Consider the following 8536-nt stretch of genomic DNA (forward strand, 5'->3'; position numbering starts at 1 on the left):
CTCCCAGTTTTCCTCCAGTCTCATAAGCTGCTCTTTTTCAGTCTTTGTTATTGGTTCTTATCTCTCTGCCTCCTCCTCCTCCTTTTTTTTTTTTTTTTTAATATTTATTTATTGGCTGTATCAGATTTAGCTGTGGCATGCAGGATCTTCACTGTAGCATGCGGGCTCCAGAGCAAGTGACTCAGTAGTTGTGGCACATGGTCTTGGTTGTGTTGAGACATGTGGAATCTTAGTTCTCTGACCAGGGATCGAACCTGCGTCCTTGCATTGGAAGGTGAATTCTTAACCACTGAACCACCAGGGAAGTCCCTCTCCCTGCCTTCTTAACGTTAGAATGTTGCAGGGTTTGGCAGTCTTTCGCTTAATTTCTTCATGATCTTATTCAACTCCATTTTTTCACATACCAAGTACAAAATGTGACTTCCAAATTTATACTCCAAGCACAGACCTTCTCCCTGAGTTCCACACTTGTATATGTAAATATCCATCTGACTACTCAGTATTTCCACTTGGATGTCTAATAGAAATCTCAGTATGTTCAAGACTAAGCTTGTGATCTTTTCTTCCTCTCCGTTAGTGCTGGGACTGTTTTTCCTATGGCTTAGGCCATCAGAGCTTGCTGTCATCCTTGACTCATTCATGTTTCATAGTCTTCATCTATCCATTAGCAAACCCTATGAACTCTACTTCTGAAATAGAGGCAGGAGTGGTTTACTTCTCACCCATGTCACTGCTGCCATTCTAGTCAAGCCATTAGCTTGAATCTGGATAATTGTAGTGCAGTTTATTCTTTGAACAGCAGAGAATAGCTAGGTCTATGTGCAACAGATAAAAGAGATCAGAGTCCAAAAGTTAATTTAGTTTTTGAGTTAGGGGTCTGAGGATGAGGTAAAAAGTTCAGGATGCTCTCAGTGGGTGTGTTGTAGACACAGAGGATAGTACTAGTTATTTTGATCCCTCTGCCCATCTACGCATCCAGGTTCATTCTCCACTCTCTGTGTCCTGCTCTGCACTCCAGAAGCCTGACTTCTATGCTTTGCATCTTGTAGGCTCTCTTGCTCATTGTTCTGTTTGGGTTCAAGCAATGGGAAACATGGGCAGGATCTCAAAGTGAAGAGAGGAAAGGCAGAGTCTTTTCTGCACTCTCCGTCCCCACTACACATCTGGTGGTGACTTTGCTCCATCCACGGGCACATGTCAAATTGTCTTTACTGCCTGGTTTCAGCTCTCCCTGGATTGAAGAAACACTGTTTCTTCTCCTTGCTCCCTCAATATCATGAGTGTGAACAGCTTTCTTCTGTTCCCCACCCCTGGGTATCTCAGCATTCATTATAATCGTTAGGTTTCAATATTCTTTTTTCTTCAAAACTTTAGGTATCTTATATTTTAGACATAGCATAAAAAAATATTAGAGATCAGCAGATTCTTGTCCCTTGATGAGTAACACATACTTTCCTGCATATTTGCTATTTTTTTTTTTTTTTTTTACTGACAATTTAATGTAATTTCCAGCAGGTTGCTAGATGTGGTTCCTTCATCTATTTTTACCATGTTAGTTCCTAAAACTGCCCAAACCGCTTTAAATAATCCCTATTTTAAAAAGCCCAATTTAGATAAACCTATAATAGCTCAGTTGGTAAAGAGTCTGCCTGCAATGCAGGAGACTCTGGTCCTATTCCTGGGTCAGAAAGATTCACTGGAGAAGGGATAGGCTACCCACTCCATATTCTCGGGCTGCCCTTGTGGCTCAGCTGGTAAACAATCTGCCTGCAACATGGAAGACCTGGGTTTGATTCCTGGATTGAAAATATCCCCTGGAGAAGGGAAAGGCTATCCACTCTGTATTCTGGCCTGGAGAATTCCATGGACTACATACAGATCTCAGAGTCAGATGCAACTAAGTGACTTTTACTTTTCACTTTTCTTCATAAAAAGATAGGTTTTTCAGGTAAATCTTTTTGTGAGTGTCCTTTATTTCCTTCAGGGACCCATTCTCACATAAATATAATTATTCTTTTGTTATTAAAATAAATATTAAATTAATTGCACATTATGAAAATAAATTTATGGAACACATTATTCACAGAAATTTAGGAACTACAAAGTTTTGAAGGAAAAAAAATGTTCATCCTTAATCACAGTGCTACTAAATAATTGCTGGAACATTTTGGTGAGTTGTAAAAAAAATTTTTAAAGATATTTTTATTGGATTATAGTTGATTTACAGTGTTGTGTTAGCTTCTGGTGTACAGTAAAGTGAATCAGTTATGCATATACATATATCCACTCTTTTATTTGAATAATTTTAGTCTCTTTGTGATATTTTAAAATGTTAATATTTCTTATACAAAAAGAAAGAAATTTGGAATGGACAACAAAATCAGTTCTTTTTTTTTTTTTTTAATTTTTTATTAGTTGGAGGCTAATTACTTCACAACATTTCAGTGGGTTTTGTCATACATTGATAGGAAATTTTTTGTGTGTTTTCTTGAAAATCTTTCTTTCTTTGGAGTTTAATATGGTGATTTTACATGTGGTGATTTTACACTATGTAAAATCTTTACACTATGTGGTGATTTTAAAGCATAGTGAATACAGATCAGTTATAATCCATAGAACAAAGGGGAAATGAGGAGAACCTTGGTATAATATTGACTGCTGGTTAGTTTTTATTGCTCTGTCATAATATTAAAAAAAATTACTTTAGCTATTAAACTGGAGTTTAAATTATAAAAATCAGTTATTTAATTATCTTGATATTAAAACTGCTTCTCTGATTTTGTAGTTGGAAGATTTTGCAGATGGAAGAGAAAGACTTGTAATTATCTTGGTAGTAGATGAAAAACATAAGTACCATAACCATTGTTTGTGGTCTTTGTCACCATTAGAAAGGGTATGTCTCCAGGAAATTACCTGGTTCTTGGAAAAGAAAGAAATCTGCTGAGGAGTAGCTCCATGAAGCAAAGCAGGTTCAGCTTTGTACATGGGATACAAAATCTAAATTTAGACACATAAATAAACTGATTCTGAAATGGAGGTCCAACTAAGCAACAAAAAGTGGCCATTTTGAAAAATATTATAACCTTCTTAGTTTTGGAGCTTCCCTGGTGGCTTAGTTGGTAAAGAACCTGACTGCAAGAGACTCTGGTTTGATCCTTGAGTCAGGAAGATCCCCTGGAGGAGGATATGGCAACCCACTCCAGTATTCTTGCCTGGGAAATCCCATGGCCAGAGGAGCCTGGTGGGCTACAGTCCATGGGGGTCACAAAGAGTCGGACATGACTGAGCACACATGTACGGACTCAATTGAGATTTATTCATTTGGATTTTTCCTTGAGTCACTTGGTATGTCTTTAAATAATTGTTTCCAAGGGATTAGGCCCATCAGTGCTGTATATTTGAATCTCTCAAATATTTGCCTCACTCTTTATTGCTTTAAGACATGAAAGACAACTTAGCATGTAATCATTAGGTTTCAATATTTTTTCCTGAATACTTGAGGTATTTTATATTTTTGACATAAAAAAGATGTTAGAGATCAACAGATTTCTCTTCCTTTGTAACATACATTTTCCTACATATTTGCTTAAAAATTTAGTAATTTTTTTTTTTTTTTTACTGACAGTTTAAGATAATTACCAGCAGGTTACTAGATGTGGCTCTTTCCTTTCATTGATTTTTACCAAGAATTTAGTCTGAGCTCTGTTAATCAATACACATCATCAGTTTCAACTCAAGACTTTAAAAAAAAATCACCTTAATTATGACTTTATTATAATACATTCATTTTTAAGTTAGAATGCATATATTTTGTTATAGTGAGTCTGTATTTCTATCCATTCCTTCATTATTTTCCATCTATGTTCTATTTTTCTCCACATTGTCAGGGAAATTCTCAGGTTCTAAATGTCTGATTTGATTTTTCACAAAATCAATCCTGCTCTTTACTGCCTTCTGGATGGATTTCAATTCTACTTTTCTATTTTGAATTTATTTTATTTCCTTTCTTCACCTTCATTTATAATTTATCTTTTAATTTTGGTCTATGTTTTTCATATTTTTAGTTCCTATTTCTTATAATATTTTTAAGAAAATAGTTATTTTGTCTAACTTTGATTTTTAGAATAGGTTTATTTAGTATTCCCCTTTTTCCTCTTTCATATTGAATTCTGTACTCCTCATTGAATATTGATTTTTAGTATCTTCTCCCTTGTTTTCTTGATCACTTTTAATAAAGACTTTTCTTTTTTCTTTAAAAAATACATTTAGTGTTTTCAAAGAACCAATTTTAATGTTGTTAAAACTTTCTGTATTCATCTTCCATTTTGACTAATTCTATTTCTATTATTTCCTTTCTAAGTTATTTGAGCTTATTGTAATATGTTATCTTCTTTCTTGAGATGAATATTTAGACTATTTATTTTCAGCCTTTCCTCTTATCTAATGTAAGGATATACACTTCCCTCTAAACACTGTGCTAGCTTTTCCTTTTATGTTTAACAAGTAGTTTCTTTCTTTCAATTTTTGACTTCTCATGTCTACTTTTCATTATAATTCTTTTAATGCATGCTACCCCAAGTGTATTTTACAGGTATCATGCTGATATCAAATCCTCATTTCAGCAAATTATCATCAAATCTGTATGTGTCAATTTATTCAATGATTATTTATTGAGGTTTATTGTGTCCAAGGTACTCTTTCGGAGGTGAGGATTTCATTAATGTATAAACCAGAGAAACTCTTAATATATTCAATTATATTAGCTTATATTCTAAACTTGGGAGAGAAGTAGTCACTGTGATTTGTAAAAGAAAAGGTGAGAAGTATATATAAATTAAGAAGCAGGATAAGGAGATTGGTTTCTGCTGTGTATGTATACTTGGGAGGTGTGTGGGAGGTGTGTGTATGTGTTAAATGGGTTGTGGTGGGGAGTTTTAAATAGAGTGATCAGAGAAAGCATCCCAAGAAGGTGAGATTAGGAGAAAAGGGATTCTTCTCTGGGGGAGAAGTTCTTGTCAAAGGGAACATCCAGTACAAAAGTTCTGAGGCAATATGGTACTTGACTTATCTTCAAGAGGCTGAGGTGACTATGAAAGAGTGACTGACGGCTGGGCAGGCAGAAGAGTAGATGAGAAAGGATAGGAGTGAGGATAGTTAATGTCACTTAGATAACAGCCTGGGAACCAAAGCTCTTGATGCATATGTATCTGATCTTCATGGAAGAATTGTTTATCCAAAGAAGATTTTATTCTTCAGAAATGGTTTACAGAAATGACTTTATTTTGACGTCTAGGAATAATTAAATGACTCCAAAAGCATAGGATATTTTAGGTCCTTGACCCTGGTGGCTCAGTGGTAAAGAATCTGCCTACCAATGCAGGAGACACAGGTTCAATCCCTGGGTCAGGAAGATCTCCTGGAGAAGGAAATGGCAACTTGCTCCAGTATTCTTGCCTGGGAAAGCCCATAGACAGATGAACTTGAGGGCTATAGTTCATGGGGTTGCAGAGTGGGACATGACTGACTTAGCAAGTAAACAACGACAACAAACACTTTTGCAACTATGGTTTAATCTGAAGAAACTCAGATTTTGCTCTCTTTTCACCTGATCTTTATAACAGGAGTCATCCATTCATTTAGTCAACTAGTAGTTATTTTCTTCAAAATTATTTATATAAATGTTCTTGTGCTGACCTTTAGATTTAGACAAATCGACATGTAGCCATCCCATCTGGTCATTTCAGCTTTGAAATTTGAAGAACTTCAGTAGTCATCACCATAACAACAGATCATTATCCAAATTCTGCTTGAATGGTCCCAATTCTTTACTTATAGCTGAATCCATTACTGGATTACTTTAATTTTTGCCAGTTTTATCTTATAATCCATCAGCTATTTGAAAAAAATTCCATGTTCCCCTTGAGTCATAGCTTCTAGCCCTTGTAATCTCACTCTTCATATACTGTTCCTGACATATTTCTTGTGCCTACTGTTTTAGACTTTTTGCCATTAGGTCACCCTCTTTTAGATAAGGACAGGGAATTCTTACATTTCTATGTAAGAAAAATTCCTGGCCTTGAATTTGAATTTTCAGTTCCCTTCTCATAACTAAAATTCTAACAGTAGTTATAGAAATGTGATGAAAACAAATCAATTAGATGCCAGTGCTGATGGCCATGTTATGTATTTTGGCACATTATGGAAAGAGTTTCTTTCCCTCACAGTAAAGTTCTATAATAGATCTTCCTTCAGCCCTAGTGAAATTGATTAATTACTCCAACTTAATTGATCGTATGCAGTTTCTCAACCCATTCAACATCCTGGAAACCAAACTCAGTCATGAGTCAACATTTTTGCATTTGGTTCAATCTGTGTTTATTCCTGGTGACAAAACAAGTGCCTAGTGTGTTGCAAAGCAAAGAGGCTAGGTATTCCGCCTCTATTAACATCCTGTTTGTGACATGAATGAAGTTAAGATGAACCTGATGAGGCATCACTTTTCCTGTTCTATTTTTGCCCTGGTGATGAATATTATTTTCCCTGAGTATCATGTGAATTTGTTCTGTTTTGGAAAGACCATTGATTTATTGAAAAGTTAAGTTGGCAGAAGCTCTCAACCTATAGACAAAGCATCTGTCCACTCATCCACACCTCTCCCCAACAAAATTTTATTTTTTGTTCTAATACTACAAGGAGGTATTTCTTCCCTGGAATATCTTTTTAAATCTTTTGAAAGCCCATCTTTCATTCAAGGTTCAGGTAAAAATTATTTCAATGTGAAATTTGAAATAATTCAAATTACTAGCCCTTACCCAGTGTAGTATATTCTTTCTTTAGGTGCCAAGATCTGTCCCTAGAACCTCACCTGTATCATGTGAGCATGTAGCATGTGTAGCATGTACTTTGCTGGTGTCACAGTTATGTGCATTTATATATAATCAGGTTTCCATTCCCAGTTCCAACTCCATTCTGAAGCTTTGAGCAGACATCTCTTTTCCTTTTTTTTTTTTTTTCTTGACCATTGGAAATCTTAACACTCTTTCTCTGGTAGAATATATCATCTTGTATGTCACAACAAGAGGTCCTGCTTCTGACTACAGAGGCCAAAAGATATGGAATATAGTCCTTTCCTGCTCCTAACATTGGGACATAGACACATGATGTAAATTCCTGATTGCATGATCCTACCTATATCTTTAATTTGGATCATTAATATTTGTCACTAGAGGCAGTTGAGATTGGTTCCAGCCATAGTGATGATGAAGTGAAGTGAAGTGAAGTCGCTCAGTCGTGTCCAACTCTTTGCGACCCCATGGACTGTAGCCCACCAGGCTCCTCCGTCCATGGGATTCTCCAGGCAAGAATACTGGAGTGGGTTGCCATTTCCTTCTCCAGAGGATCTTCCCCACCCAGGGATCGAACCCAGGTCTCCTGCATTGGAGGCAGACGCTTTAACCTCTGAGCCACCAGGGAAGCCCATAGTGATGATAGGAGCCATCAAATGGTGGGACCATTGCTCTGGTTCGGTAGTGGCCTCTGAAGTCCATTGGTGACATCAGTAGTGTCCCGTCTAGATTATCCCTGTACTGTGCTCTTGCCTCTGGTTCTGGTTCCTGCCCATTTCCTAAGGCTGTCTCTTCATCTACATGTTCAGATTGCCTAGTATCCTAATAAGCCATCACTTCTGTTATCGTTAACCAAGAGCCCTGACTGGTAGATGAAGAATGTTTGTTTTATTCTGATTTGATTACCTGGTGCCTAATAAATGTTTATTGAATGATGGAGATCATACTGGATATGATGTCTGTGGGAGCCAGCGGGGAATCAGTGGCCAAATTATTTCATCGACTAAACTGTCATGTTGCATTTTAGAGTGTGAACTGCTGGACCACACTTTGGAATAGTCTTTCTACTTCTACCCTCCTTTCATCTCTCCATATAGAGTTGGCTCAGATGGTAAAGAATCTGCCTCCAATTCAGGGGACACAAGAGATGTGGGTTCAATCTCTGGGTCAGAAAGATCCCCAGGAGAAGGGAATGGCAACCAACTCCAGTATTCTTGCCTGGAGAATCCCATGAACAGAGGAACCTGACTGGCTACAGTCCATGCGGTTGCACAAAGTCAGACATGAGTGAGCTACTAACACATAGATAAGCAAATATAGGCTCTCAAGGTAGATACTCAGCTGACTGTGGATTAGTTGGTTGCCTTTTTAATGTTTTTGGGGTTGCTGTGTTCAGTTGTGCTAAAAATCTCAAGCCTGAGAAAATTCCCGGATATGGAGTCATTAAAGGGTTCGCAGCAAAGGAGGAAACTGACTGAGCAGACTGCTCAGTCCTCCTGCTGCATAGCCTGTAGTTTGGAATTGCAAGTACCAGGGACCCAGGCACAGAGGAGAGAGAGCCACCTGTGCCTGTGGTTTATCCTTATTATAATTCTGCTGGGTCCTGATCTTGCCAAGGAATTTTGCAGAGATGAGAGCATTTCAAATTCTGTAACAGAACTGCAGGGGCCAGAAGCCCTTTTTTTCCCATC

At 37.1% G+C, this 8536-nt stretch overlaps 1 non-coding gene across 1 annotated transcript; it reads right to left on the reverse strand.

The window, feature by feature from the left end:
* Nucleotides 1–7401: 7401 nt before the first annotated feature.
* On the reverse strand, nucleotides 7402–7473 carry TRNAW-CCA. Its single transcript has one exon. It is a non-coding gene; the product is annotated as a tRNA-Trp (tRNA).
* Between the last annotated feature and the right edge of the window lie 1063 nt (nucleotides 7474–8536).

The sequence above is a fragment of the Cervus canadensis genome, chromosome 5 (genome assembly GCF_019320065.1).
Source record: "Cervus canadensis isolate Bull #8, Minnesota chromosome 5, ASM1932006v1, whole genome shotgun sequence".
Lineage (NCBI taxonomy): Eukaryota > Metazoa > Chordata > Mammalia > Artiodactyla > Cervidae > Cervus > Cervus canadensis.